Source organism: Haemorhous mexicanus, chromosome 5 (assembly GCF_027477595.1).
Source record: "Haemorhous mexicanus isolate bHaeMex1 chromosome 5, bHaeMex1.pri, whole genome shotgun sequence".
NCBI lineage: Eukaryota > Metazoa > Chordata > Aves > Passeriformes > Fringillidae > Haemorhous > Haemorhous mexicanus.
Genome location: NC_082345.1, coordinates 7004024 through 7019566, shown reverse-complemented (window position 1 = coordinate 7019566; position 15543 = coordinate 7004024). Strand labels below are relative to the sequence as shown.

Genomic DNA, 15543 nt, shown 5'->3' with positions numbered 1-15543 from the left:
CTTGAAAGGGCAGCAGCTTTGGATTAGCTGGTTGTCATGTAGACAAGGATGTTTTCAAAATAAAGGCACACAATCCATTTGTAAATCTTCCAGAATATATGAAAGTCTAATCAGACTGACTCAGACAGCCAAACTGCGATGTATCTCATTTGAATTCTCTCTTCCCCCAGGCCTTGTCTACAAGAAATATGCAGACATTGTATTGGAAGTAGAAAGCATGAATGATAACAATACTCAGTCCTGCTGCAGTCCTGAATGTATTTTAGTTTTGAATGCATCTAAGCATTTCCCTTTTTCATATACTGGCTGTAGCTGCACCAGCATTATACAATACCTACTTTTTGTCACCAACAGTGTAGTCCAGGAGCAACACAACCTTGCACTGCCCCACTTTTTCTTACTGTTAGCACTTGATGGTATTTTCTGCAGTAAGTTACTTGGTTATTGATTTGGTAGACAAACAAGAATCTTGCACAATCTCCTCCTTGAATGAGTGCATCCCTGCTTTTGAGTACAGACTTTCTGGTTGTGTGGGATTTGTGAATCTTCTCTTCATTCTGAGTGTTCTTCTGTTTTCTTCAAATTATAATTTACTACTATTAAGTATACTGAGCTGCTGGCTGGTTTTGATATTCAGTGTAACCTTTTATGTATATAAATACAATATTCATATTTATTATATATATATATATATATATATATATATATATATATATATACACACAATACAATGTTCATATATGTATTCATACATATATGTAAACATGATACTTCTCCCATCACTGCAATTTCTTCAAGGCTGTTGCTCTCACAGCTCCTGTTTGAAATGTCTTTCTTCTCAATAACAGGCTTTTGAGGGAAAACATTGCTGCAAGTTCAGTGTTTCTCAGCAGTGTAGGCAAAATCAAGTTCTACCACCCTTAGGGTAAGGGGCAAAGTTGCCTGTGTGGTGCCATTGCTGGCAGCAGCAAAGGTTATTCTATGGTCACAACTTGGTGGGAATAATAGTGATGCCATTTGGGTTTTGCCTTTTTTTCTTTTATATGTTCTCTGTATTCTTTACACAATATATATTGTGTAAAATATATAAATTATATATTTGTATGTACAAAATAGACAAATATACAATTATATATTTGTAGCTCTGTAGCCTATTGTATTAGTCACTAGTTTTCCCAATGCTTTCCCTTGGCCTTTCCCTAGGCAGAAAGACCTGGACAGTTGTAACATCTGTGGGTTCCACTGCTGCACTATTAGGCTCTCCCTCTTTGAGGCAGGGGGAGGGCTTCTCACCAGCTGGGGAAATGTACTCCTCCAGCATCTGGTCCATCTCCTTCACCAGAACCCCCACCCCATCTGGGTAATTCATATCTGAGCTGGGCTCTGGGACAGCAGCATCCCTAGGCTCTGGGGCAGTGTCAGGTTCTGTGGTAGCATCCCTTGTCTCTGGGTTAGGTGTCAGGGTGGTAATCCAGGTTAATCTTCCCTTATCTCTGAATGTTAAATAGAGCAGGCCTATTAGCAACACCAACCATTGTATGATATCATCAGTATTTAGAGTTCATCTGAACCCTTCAAAAACTGGTGGGGCAGACCCAAAGAGATGGTTAAAGTCTTGGGAGAAAATTTTCCTCAGTATCATTTCCTCACAGTAGGTGCCATTATTAAAGTAGCCTCAAAAACATACAGTTAGTGTGTGATAGCTCTGAATCCATGTACCTGCTTTCCAGAGGTACTTAAAGATCCGTGAATTCCTCACGTTATTAACCCATAAAGCAAACTATTAAACAGCCACAGTGGCCTTGGTTATAGGACCCATGTTTAGATAAGGGTCTGCAAATGGGAGAAATATAGCCACAAGAATGTGCCACCCAAACCAGGGTAAGCTGGACCACATGGTGACACTTAATGAGGTTTCTATATCAGCACACAAAACTTAGATTACTCAAGAACTGTTATGCCCTTGAGTTTGCTTTATGGGTTAATACACTGAGTGCCAAAATCTGTCTTGGTTTGAAAAGACAGGTGTCTGCTAAGGAAGGCAGAAGCCTCCCCTGAAATGGAAAATGTAAACCCCCTCCCACCAAATTATAATTTTGAAATTAAAAGGCTCTTAGGGAAATATATGGGAATAGGAATAACAGTTATTTACCAGGAAAACTAAAAATACAAATGTAATAGTATGAACATCAACCAAAAAACCCAAAAACCCACTGACAGTCAGAATAGGCCCTGACACCCTGTGGGTCAGGGTGGTGGCAGCAGTCCCATTAAATGGTGGCTGCAGCCCTCCTGCAGTGACAGCTGTGGTTCTGTTGGAGCAGGGATCCTGTAGAAGGGTGGAGTTTTCCTCTGAAGGTCCTGTGGTGGTGTAGATGGGCCTGGTCTTCCTCTGGGAATCCAGTGGGAAAGAAAGCTGCTCCTCTGGGAATCCAGTGGGAAAAAGGCTGTCCTGGTGTCCCAAAATCTCAGCTTATATCCAGAACAGAATGCTTGGCTCTTCTTCCTGGGCAGAGCATCTCACAATGGGATGATGTAATTTTTCATCAGTCATGCAGTGACACTCAATTGCCCTTTAACAGCAGATATGTTCTGGGGGGAGGAATAGTTTGTGGAAGAGATAAAGAAAACTGCCCAATTAACAGAAGATAACTGCCACACCTCTAACAGATGGCAAATAGAATACACACATTACCTTGCAATCTAGGACATTAAGACAAGGTCTGCTGCAAAATCTGGCACCTGTTTCTCTATCCATCCTCCACATAGGTGAGGCCACTGCTGTGGCTCTGTAGATAGAACGTGATTCCACTGCCTTTCCCCAGGAGATGAGAGATCCTCTTCTGGCAGCCAGACTGGCTGGAGAGTCAACACAATGCCTATAAACTAATAACTGTCAGAAATAAGACAAGTTATAAACTTCAGAATTCTTTACAAAACGAGAACAAACATTTTTAGAAAATAACTTTGAAATAAATGTTAGAATGAGGACTCTAAGGAGATAAACATTTAAGGGTGCTACATTTGATGTCTGAATTATTTGAATCTGCTGTTTGCTTTTGTCACAACCAAGTATTTCAGGAAAATGGTATTCATAGCTATTGTACAAGATATTTTCTAAGTCCTTGTGATCCAAGTATTAAAAAAATGTCAGGAAACATTGTGATTTCCTCTCATCTTTTACTTTATTTTTCATAATCCAAGATAATAAAGCCCTCATTTCACATCTAGAAATACTTGAAATAATATGCTTTACAGGTAGGAAAAAGACTTAGCAGCAGTTAAGCTATTATTTTCACTAAGCCAAATAACAGGCTTTAATAAAAAGCCTCTTCTTAGCTGTGTTGTCCATTATTAACATGACTACATCAATCCTGTAATATTCTTATTTTGAAGGACTCTTGATGGTGCTTTTTTCCTCATGAGAGTGGTGATCCGTATGTTAGTAGCTGGTCCTGACTGATGTGCCAGTTGTGCCTTTCCATGAAAAGCCTGATTTCCCCAACCAGCCTCTGACAGCTGATGCACTTGGGTCAGTCATGCCTATACAAAGTGCATGGCAACTTAAATAATCTTGCTAAAAATATTGTGTGCAGTGCACCTGGGATTGCAAGTGCTTTGGGTTTTGGTGTATTTGTGAAGATAAAAGGAGAGTTTAATACTAAATGAAGGGATCATTAGTGCTGGGGCAGTTGTCTGTATTAACCACAGCTGAAATATACACTGAATATTTTAATGCAAAACCTTTCATTTTGCTTAACATTGCAGTCTCCACACATCCTTGGGGTTGAGCACAGCATGTTAAAGTGTAGAGCCTGCTGATTCCCATCCTCTCTGAGTTCTTTGGACCAGAAACCTGCCAGAGTTTGTTCTGGAGTGCCCAGTAGCTTTCTTAAACCAACTTATTTAATCTTTGTAGCCGGAAGAGAGCAGAACACAAGAGAATGATGTTTTAATGCAGTAGGAGAGCTACATGCCTGTCTTCTTACCCTAAGACCTCTGCCCTGTGGTGCAAAGTAACAGAATGTTTGCTTCAGATCCCACAGTAGAATCATTGTGCTTTATTCTCTGTGGAATTTCTTTAGGGAGATTATTTTAGTCTGACTTCAGATTGTAACTGTTGCCATTCTTTTGGATCAGTTTGCTCCCAGACTGGCAAGTTCAACTGTGTTAACATTGCTTGTAGTCTGTCATAGGCTAGAGATTATTACATGTATTACTTGACTGTTAGGGCTTGATCCTATTTCAGTAGTTACTGCTTTCTCCCTGAGAGTTATTTTCAGCTAGATCCTTCTCCAGACCTGGCCAAGACTGCAGTCTCAGAACTGCTGAAGTGGCAATAGCCTCTCAAACTGATGAAGACAGTGTTGGGAGGAGTACAGGAGAGTTTGACCAGGAGTGAATACTAATCTCCTAGTCATCAAATATTCTGTTTCCAGGAAAGAAATGTATTTAGTTACACCTTGAAAGCAGCATCATCCAAGAGAAGTGCAAAGATCTGTCATTGACCTATCCAGAGTGGTGTGGGGGGGAAGAACCAGTTGGTTTTTTGTCATGGTTTTTCTGTGTGAATTGGTTTTTTGCCTTATACCTTTTGTAATTAATATTGTTGCTATTGCAGTTCATTTTCTTGTCTCATTTCTGCTTCCAGTAAATTGTGCTTATCTCAACACGTAATTTTTACTTTTTTGTGCCTGCAATTCTCAATGCCATCCCCAGAGTGGGAAGAGGGAGGGGAAGGATGGGGCGAGCAAGCGGTGTCTGGTTCAGGAGAGTCTCCAGAAGGGGGCGTACTAAACTGGGGAGTGCCATTCCTAAACCAGGACACCTATAAAATACAGTATGACAATAACTGATAATTAAAAATTAACTTCACGTCCTTTGCAGCCTATGCAAAGTGCAAAGTTATTGACTAACCTGGTCCTTACTCTCTTACATGCAGTCAAGTGCCACTGAGAAAGGCCTGCTCAGAGCTTCCATTGTGTTGTGATAAACATCCTGTCTCAAGCTGAGAGGGTGCTTACAGAATGCTGTTTATGACTTTTTTCCCCCTTAAGGAAATATCTATCCCACAATAAACTGCTGGAAAATGTTACATTTTTTTGGCAATTGTGAAATTTTCAGTGTCACTGGTGGTGTTGCCTCACCAGTCTGCAAACAGGTTTGAAAGCATCAGGGAGTTTTGTGTATGGAGCATGTTTCCTACTAATGCAAATTTCAATAGTTGAATTGCAAGAAGAATTTCCATAGTAAGGGTTTTATGAGTCAAACTGGAATACCACTGAGCTACATGACTGGAAGAATTTTTTTGTCCTTATGGAGTAACATACCTATTAAGGAAAATTGACCCAGGTCTTGGGTCTGAAGCAGAGAACAAAAAACACTGATTACAACTTTTCAGCCCTCTTCTTAGAGGCCAAAACTCTTAAGTGGACAGGCTCATGTCTTCATCACTTGCTACGTATGCAGAGTGGCCATTTCTGCTGGCTTTTGGCTGGTTTAAGGGGCATGTTCCAGTACACAAGGTGTTGAGCTGGGTCTTGGCCATTTCATCATCTGAATTTTTTTCTGCTAGGAAATAAAGGATAAGATAGTCATCTATGTACCTGTACAGAGATTAAGTGATGATATAATCATGACATGAAATGTATGAAATGCTGTTTTCTTTCTATTTTTCCTATCCTGAAATGTTTAAAGACAAGATTTTCAGTGTATGATTGCCAATTTTCTGGGTACTTCTTTGATAGAAGGTATCTGCAGCCTAGCTCACAGCTGAGTCCTTTGCCCATAAAGTGAAGAGATTTATGGATTACATTATGTTGCCTCTTAGCAGAGCAAAGTTATTTTCCCTTGTCTGAAAACCAAGTACATTTATTTTAGAAAGCCCAGTCTCTCTCTTCAAATCCTCAGTATAACTGTGCTGTAACTGCCCATGAAATAATACAACAGGAATTTCCCTAGTGAACTTTTAATTTCATTAATTACCAAAGAAAAGCAAATTCACTGGTTGAAGAACAGCTATTTTCTGCAGCTTTTCACACAACTGCTCTGGGAACAGATTTAAAGAATGATTCAAATATCCTATGACTCTAATTCAATTTTTTTCTATTGCTGACCAATTTTCTGTAATACTGCGTAATACTGTGATATTCATGTTACTTTGAAAGAGGTTTGGTTTATTTCTTTCAAAAAGTTGGTAAGATATTTAGAGTACATCTATTTTATGCTGTTGGCACTTGGGTGGAAGGATTTGCTATAATAAGCACCTCCCATGGCAACTCCTGTACCACAGCATGAAGTAGGTGGTTTGATTTCTGAAATGCAAACCTTGTCCTTCAGGAAGCCAGAAGCAATGCATGAAAGAGACCTTTTTCATCCTTGCACTGGAATGGTGGAAAGTTACAAGCCCATTTCTTTTAGCATTTGCAATTGTAGAATAAGGGGAAGCACCAAGAGTGGATTGCAAGCTGGAGTCTGCTGGACAGCTGTGATGCAGAAGGACAGATGTCCTTCCAGAGGACCTTCATGATCCTCTATTCAGCCTAAAATTCTCATATGGCTGAAATTCTTCTAATTCTGTTCAGCCAGAAATTCTCTCATGGGTGAAATTCTCATTTATTGTCTTCAGCCAGAATTTTTCATGAAGTTTATATGGTATCTCATGGCACACATATAATTTTCACAAGATTGGGACTCCAGGCTTTATGTGGATCATAGCCATTATCAGTTGCAGTGTTAAAGCTCTAAATTTTATCAAACCTTTGATACAATTCTCACCATAAAAATACAAGCTTCCAAATGCTATTCAAAAGAAATTGAAAGTGCTGTGAAACCGACAAGTTCCTCAGGCATAGTCAGGAGAGGGTTGTATGTAGTCATTTGCCAAAATAACTTGTGTTCAGCTGCATACTGAAAGACTAGAAGTGGCCCTTCTGCCAAAGATGACTTGGAAGCCAACTGATCAATAAATGGTACTCAGGTAAACACTCCTTACCTAGTCATTTATTCCTTTCAAATGCTGACAATAAGGAATGTTCTAACAATTACTCAGTGTGTAGCCTCCAGAAAAGAAAACAACGGGCTATAAACCTAGTTGAATTTGCCTTTTTCACCTGTTTAGATGGTCTTTAAGGGAACAGCAAATTGGGTCAGGCATTGCATTTGTTTAAAAACTATGTATGAGTAAGTCTTTATTTCTGCTTGTTCTCTAAAGCCTCCTGGAAAACTGGTGTGGAGTACCAGGGGTGTTAAATCATTATATCTGTTTCTAAGCAATTTACACTAATTTCTGCAAGGTTTTCTCAGTTCCTGTTTGTTTGCTTGTCTTTAATTTCAGTCCAGTTTGAGATCTGGAATTTAATTTCTGTATCTCTGTTTCCTTCAGCAAATAATGTACTGAAACCATGCTGGGAAATGTGCTGCAGTTTGATCAAAGCAATTTTCTCTGCATCTAAGCCCAGATGAACTAGAGTTTTGAAAAATACTTCTGAAAGGTAATTTACCTTTAGTATGTTAGAATTTTGTTCAAAAATATGTTGTGGTACTTCTGCCTGTTTGTTACTCAAAATTGTCTGAGTCCTTTTTTCAAAGTCATGTCAAATCAAGGGCCACTGGAAAGCTGGCATGCTTGATTGCCTTCTTTGATGTGTATTAAGAAGCCCAGTCTGTCTGTTTTGCATTACTTTTGCTCTCCTAGTGGGCTACTGAAACTTTCATGGAAGAGTGGAAGAAAACGGGATTTCAAAGAAACAAAATTAATCCTGATTTCAATATATATTCCTGAAATATTTTTGGTATTTGTTTACAACTTGCTGATAATAAACACTACTCATACAATCACTCCCAGCAGATGAAAGATAGAAAAGGAAATTCAAAGTTTTAATCCAAACACATATAAATATCAATTCAGTCTAGCCAGTGTCAGTTATTGCTTGATAGTCTTTGTCCAGGCTGGTATGACCATGGGACTTTAGTCTTCTGATTTATTTATATAGTTATTTAAGCCTTATTTCTTTCTTTAATCAGCTAAAAGTATTGTGGAAAATGTGTTACAGAAAAGTGTAGTTTCTTTTTAGTAGGCACCGATTAAAAAAATAAAAGGAGTATGAATCTGGGTAAGAATATTTATTTTGAAAATCAGTATTTTGACATGGCTAATACACATTGGGAAGGATAAACTTTTAAATACACAGCAGTGTAGGGGGATACAGTATGGGTAAATGAAGGTGGTATAGAAGGTAATCTTATCCCCCAGTGAGTTGCAGCTGGACCAATTACTAAAGATTAGAAGCAGGCCTGATCTTAACAGGCCACACCTGTAGCCAACAAGAACAAGTGGTGTAAAAGAGTGGATTGGTGGGATCTGGAGTCAGATGGCTGCTGCAAGGACCAGGAACTGTCAGTGCTTAGAGGAGCTGCCTGTGGGAAACATCGAGGAGTTTTGAAGCTCTGGTGATATGAAATCCTTGCACTATAATGATGTTAGAACTCATGCTATCTAAGACAACACAGCAGTGAGACAGCCATTAGTTTTCAGATCAATATAATTCCCAGTAATAATGTAATAGTTTTTCTGGTCTTCTGTATGCTGGATGGAATGCTAGCACATGAAATAGGAAAAATTACATGTGATGAAAGAGAACTCTGCCCCTACACTCCACCCTTTAACTTATACTAAAATATGATGAAATATTTTTGAAATCAGTAATTGTTTTGCATTCCCTCTTTTCAAATATTGACCCTCTTGGTATGAAAAGATTAACTAACTCATGATGGTGTCCCTGATGCTTGAAAAACCTCTGCATGGAAAGCACTGTGTATTTGTGTTCTCTGCTGGACAGCACTGTGTGTTAGTGTCCCATTCTGTGGCACCATGGAAGGCTTGTCCTAAAAAGACAAGCCATGTCTTGTAAAGAAAAAGGCACTGTTGTGGAAAAAAAAAAAAAACACAACAATTTCTGAGAATTAGGCAGCATATAAAAAACACATAGCTTGGCTTAGATTTTCAGCACTGTCTTACATTCCTCAGAGCAGTTCAGAAGGGAGCCATTTTGTCCTTGTTTTCTAAGTCTGAATCCCTGAAGATTGAGTAATGGGTGAGAATAAAAACATTTTGATGGCAAGAGGTTTATAATGGGATCATTGTCAGATTGGTACCTTGAGGGCTCTACTGGGGGCTGTTGTCTTGCCTGTTTCCTTTCTGCTAATGAGTGGATCCAGCTCTTGCTGAGGTAAGGAGAGATCAGTGTAACAATCCAAGAGCTCAGAGTGGCTCATCCTTATTGTCAGCCTCCCATACTCACTGTGACAAAGTGAAAGGCTTTGGAAAAACCAGACTCATTCAATGTAAATGGACTAAATGGATAATAGGACACTTATTACACATTAAACAGAGTACTCTTTGCTGGCTTTTGCAAAGACTACAGCTCTTTGTCATTTGATAATAGACATTCACTTAGGAGTCTTTTATTTTTTTGTGTGCATTGGGATTTTTAAGATATTTTACTCACATGAATATTAATGAGAATTGTGCAAGTAAACCCTGGGAATTCAGAAAAAAAACACCCAAGACCTTAGTGTTTCCAGCAATCAAAAGCCTAAATAATTGAGAATCTGTAATTGGTTCTGTTATGGGGCAATCTTGGATGGGGAAAAGAGCTCCAAGTATAAATAAAAGTCATCCACTTAAGGACAAATTCTACAGTCCTAGCTTTGCCTAGATAGTAACTTGCTCTTCAGACAATCTTAGTCTGTCCCGTTATCCCAACTTTTTGTGGGGTAAAAGGGAACTCAGAATAAAGCAGTATGAACCTCCTGCTTCCCAGTCTAAAACCTTGATTTACATTTCCTGTATAGGGTTATCCTCTTGCTCTGTTGGCATCATTCAGAAATATAGTTTTCAAGATGAGGAATCATGTTAAAATGATTAATTTTAAACTCAATGTTCAATGTCAATGATCTGAAAGTACTAGTAAGACTGGTAATTCCACCTTTCCATTTCAGCTCTGCATAGATTCAATAACACTCATTTTGCAGTTTATGGGTGCTTTTTATCCTCAAAAGGCTTTTCAAATATTCAACTATATTTTCTTGTCATTTAATGCTTTGGCATAACCCAGACCTAGGTGTGAAACCATCAGAGTTCACAGCACTTATAAACTGGACTAAGCCACAAAGAGGTGATTAGTTGTTAGTGTTTATCTTATGGAGAAGTATTTCAGCAGGACAATACCATTAATGTCAAAATTTACATGATGACACCAACCTTACAGTAAAAGAATTCCAACTTCTAGTGGTTTTTTTTATCCTGCCATTTCTTTTTTTAGAGGTGGAAAAACTGTGGGAGGAACATGGCTGTAAATTGCTCTAGAGTGAAGAGTGAGTGGAAGTAGGAGCAGAATTAACATTCAGTTGCCACAGCTGCCCTTCAATAAAGTATCTCACAGTCCTTCAGAGTAACTTGTTTCTGGTGAACCCAGCTGGCAATTAAAATGGAAGTACTGGAGTGAAGAAGGAACTTGGGAGAAGGACAGGTAGTGCAGCTCTGCATTCTTGTTTTATTAGTATGTGGGGAAAAAAGTATTTGCCTGGTATACAGTGTGACCTGACCCTGTTTTGTCCCCTCACTTAGTTATTGCAGTTAGCTTAAGAAATATCCTATTTTTTCCTCATGGTTTCCTTATTAATTTGCTATAGTACTTTGTGCATTTCCTTTGCCCTCCTAAGAGAGCAGGGATTTTCCTGAATGGATCAGTACACACCTACTCGCAGCTGCGGGGAAATTTTAGTCCTTTGGAGCCACCTGTGGCTGTGCTAACGGTAGGAACAAACCCAGGATTTATCAAGCAGAGTTAGTTTTTCTGTGAGTTGTTTACACCTATCTCAAATAGACAGTCTCTGGGTCTGAAAAAAAAAAGGTTGCTTAGGAAAACACCTCAATATACACATAATATGCCCCATTCACATCACTTACCTTTATGTAATCACAAACACGCTCATTAATGCAAAACAGAGTTATGCCAAAGTACAACCAAGCTGATAGGAGAAATCAGCCTGTTACATTCGGGATGTTATCTTAAAGAGAGGAGTTTGCCTAATAAAATTGCTACTGTGTAGCTGAAAATGATGCTTTAGGCAGACTTTCAGCAAGGTTGCTGCCTGTTTGATTTCTACTTGTACTGAGATCTTCTGAATGCCTGCAATAACCTTCTCTTCATTTTTCTCTGATTGGGAACATTCTGGTTGTGTTCCACTAGATGGCTTCAGGGAAAGCAGTTTTGCAGGGAGCAGAAACATGCAGCTCTTGGTATTCAGGGAAAACCTGTCTGGGATTTTTGTCTTTCCTTTACAAGTTCACTCTCTATGTGATACAGCTGAGCTAAAAGGTCACATTCAGTGGGGCTGGAGAACTGCCTCATTGGAGATTGCAGCAATTCCAACATGATGATCCATTTGATCCCAGTTTCATTCAGTGACATTGCAAGTGCCCAGACTGGAGGTTTATCCTGAGTGTTGTGGCATTGGACTTTATCATGGGCCCCTGTAACATGCAGATATCAAACCAGCTGTGGCCTTGCACAGATTATGCTACACAGGGTGTTTGTGTAATCAGTGCTGCAGGAGCTAAAGCTGGGTTGGTGCCTGACTTGGTCACCTGCAGCACTGAGGTCCAGAGCTGTAGCAAGCTGCTAGCCTGCTGGCAATGGACCAAGAGGCAGTGGTGTTGCAGCCTTCCAGAAGGGTCTCCAACAACAAAGCTGCTCGGTGGCTCAGGCACACACACACCCCATCACTCAAGCACAAGCTTCGGGGAGCTCTTGTAGAATCATTAACAACAAAGTGGGAAGGATCTTTGTATGGAGCTCCAAGGAGGAGTTTTATTCCAGCCACACAAATAAAGGGGTCCAGTGACAAAGACAAAAGGACTGTGGAGGGTCCAGGTTTAAATATGGGGACAGGGGGGTGGAGCAGAGCATCAGGGCCAAGGGGCTGAGGGCTCAGGGCACTGCAGAGATGGGACAAGAGGTGGCAGCCAGGAGGTAAAGGGGGTGGGACACTGTGGCAATATGGGGCCAATGGGTGAGCAGGGAAGAGAGAACATTCTAGGGGATGTACATATAAAGAAAAAGGGGCGGAGAGGCCAATAGCCAACCAGGGAGGAAGAACTGGGGTACATTTGCATACATGATAAAGCATCCTGGGAGAGGCTCTGCTCAGTTGCCTTCAACAGGGGAGATTTTTCCAACTTAGGGTCCCTCCCTCCAAGGAACCATAATGGACCCATTTTGTGTGGGCCCACCAGCCTTCACAACAAGCATATCCAAGCTCCTAAACAAATCTCACTTTGTTTCCGTCAGATTAGCCAGAGCACCTTATTCCAGCTTTGCCCCAGTTGCCAGAGGACAGAGAATACTTGCTGTAGAATAAAAACCTCCCTAGACAGCACTAAGGACACCCAAACATGAAATTTATATTCACTGGCCAACGACAGTCACTGTTAGATCAACCCCCACCTCTCCTCATTTCTTATGTGTCACAGGCAGTTAAGGGGCTGGTCAAAGCTTGGTGCTTTGGCAGTGGCTTTTCTGCTGCCTGTATTTTTGCCTCCTTGGGCACAGGGGACTGCTGTGGGAGAGATGGAAATGCAATCAGAAGCTGCACAAAATGTATCAAGGAATTCTGCCAGGGCAGCCAGTTTTCACTTGTTGCAGCTCTGTGAGCAGAATAATAATCTCTGTGTATATGTGGAAAAAAAATATGACCAAAAACCTCCCATGATAAAATAATGGAACTCACAAAAGGCAGAAAATGCAGAGCTCTTATTGGCAATCTTGCACTCCCTGTGCAGTTCAGAGAGCCAGACCAGCTCAGCTAGCACTGGGGGATTGCAGCCATACAATGAAGTTCTAATGCTCTCTCAGCACATTCCTGCTGTTTGGAGAATCTCCACCCAAATAAACGCTTGCCTACTGAGTAGTTAAATTTGACAAGCAGCTTTCATTCCTATTTCTGTGTTGCTTTTCATCAGCTTAGTATATATCCCTCTCGTTACTGTACTGTCATGTTTTGATAACTTCATTTCTTTAGCCTGACTGTCCCCTTGTTCTGCTTCCAAGTGCTCTGTTTCCCAAATTCCTTCTCAATCTTGTAGCACTAGAGAAATCTTTAATTTCCATAGAACTCTGCTGCTCTCTGCTCACCAAAGAAGCATCTGAACAGATTCTCTCTTGTATCAGCTGCTGAAGTTTGTTTATTCTGCATCCATGAGAGGGTTTGAATATCAATTTCCTGCAGTTTAGTTTTGCCCTAATTTATCTGGGACTGTAAGTCCCACTTTTGCTTCTTTCTGATGTTACTAATTCTCAAAATGGGCTGCAGTAAGACTGATAGTGTAAGAACCCGAATTCCCTACAGTAAAATTTGTAGCTTATCATATTCAATAGTAAGAAAGTAAGTTGTAAAGTTTAAACAATTTCTCTAAACTCATAGTAAAATAAAGCTGTGGTGAAAGATCATAAAACACATAAAGCTAATTCATTATTTAATGTCTTCAATCCTACTGGACTAAATTTATTCATAAGGTTTAGATCTAAATGCCATCCTGTCTCAGGATCAACTATTTTCCTATGACACAATATATGTGTAATGATGGAAGAATCTTTCCAATCTAAATAAATTTGAAGTTTAGCAAGAACATAATTGCCATGTACCCAGCCATGTGCATTCCTGTGATTTGGTCCAAGATCAGTTTCCCAGAGTAGGTGAAAATTCGTGAATTAACACATAGACATGCAGACACACACACATGCTACAAAGGCTAGATCTCTGCAAATAACTAGTTTCCTTCTCAAAGTGCAAACAAGCTATAAAAAAGAATAGTTTGGAGTCAAAGAAATCAAACAATGTTAATGTCAAGATGGAAAACAAGTATCTAAAAGGAGATACTAAAGTTAAAACAATAGAAAACATTTCTATGTGACTTCATGTCTTCATGATTAACTTTGCTTCCAACAAAACTCTAAGACCAGTCTGAACTGATTAAAGGAAGTTCTGTTTGGAATTTCTAAAACAACTTAATGGTAATCAGCATTTCAGTCAATGAGAACTTCAGCATATCAGTCAATCCTTCTTGAATGAAGAATTAATAAAAATAATCTACTCTGTTCATGTTGCAATCAAATGGCAAAACGTGACCAAATATCACCCACACATAAAGGAGGGCAAGGAAAACTTCTGAGTGTTCCAACCAGAAGAGTAGAGTTTAATGTAGAGTTTTAGGGAAATGAAAATAATGATAATCACTTCAAAATTGTAAGTAACCTCCTTGCAAGCAGATGTCAGTTAAGCAGAGATTATTGATCTAATCAGAAAAATAATTGTTACTTTAAAGACATTTTTTGGGATTAAAAAATAAGGAGGAAAAAAGCAAATAAGTTTAGCTGAAAGTTTTCAGAAAAAGAATCAAAGCTTTCATTTTTTATGAAGTTGTATTTCCAGGGAAGAGAAGTTACAGTCCACAAAAAAAACATTGTACTTGAAAACAAATTTCTTGTTGAAAACTTGCTTTGATTTTTTTTTTTCTTTAAGAGTTCCAAGCTGCTTTGGTAGAAATAGTTATATTCAAAATATGTGAGACAGTAAAAACCCCAAAATTTTGACAACATAAAAAATGCTGAAAGATGTTGATGTACAAAAAGCTATATAAAATCCTCTTCCTTTGAAAAATTATGGCCAGCTGTATTTAGGATGCCTTAATTATGCATTTGATCCAGAATGTCATTCATCCTGCTTTCCCCAGCTGATTTCTGACTGAGCATCTCAATGGTAACTGGGTCAGCTGTATTTTTGGTGTGAATTGAAAGAGAGAGTAAGTTTTGATCCGTAAGAAAAATTTGATTTTGGCTGTGAGAAGAAGTTTGAGGTGAAGGAATCAAGCATGCAAACATATAAAAATTTATTTGTCGTGGAAGAGTTTATATAGGACAAGACTAAACTATTTGCATTGCTGCAGTTACTCTGCATGTCAACACTTCTTGTTTTGAGGAACCATCTTGCTGTTAGCAAGTGTTGAGAACATATCCCAATATGTGGGCAGCATTCAGAGAAAATTCAAGGTCAAAAAAAAAGATGTAATAACTACTGGTTACTGCTTTGAAATTGCCTCTCCCATGTCCAAGATTTTAAAACTTTCACACCAGAGCTGTGCCTGCATTAGTGAGGAGGAAGATCTCTCTCCAAGACATGGTTATTTCTTCCCTCACCTTGCCAGAGGATAACAAGATAAAGTAATGGAGCTGAAGGGCTCTGGCAATACAAACAGAAAAGTGAGTCAGGGAGATCTTATCACACTGTTATTTTTGAGGGACTATTGATTTGTTCTTTCATTTTAATCCTTCCCTGTTTGGGAACCAGATCAGTTTAAAATAAGGAAACACTTAAATACTATAACATTATTAAGAGATTTCCTCTTTTTCCTTTTCCCCTTATATCCTCAAATTATTTTCACTGGAGTGTGCACCTGAGGAGTGTCAAGGGGCAAGGCCC

At 39.3% G+C, this 15543-nt stretch overlaps 1 long non-coding RNA gene across 1 annotated transcript; it reads left to right on the top strand.

Annotated features, from left to right (window-relative positions):
* The first annotated feature begins 7148 nt into the window (after positions 1–7148).
* Positions 7149–10454, top strand: LOC132328068 (uncharacterized). Its single transcript, XR_009486674.1, has 2 exons — positions 7149–7493; positions 10326–10454. It is a non-coding gene; the product is annotated as an uncharacterized LOC132328068 (long non-coding RNA).
* Positions 10455–15543: the final 5089 nt, after the last annotated feature.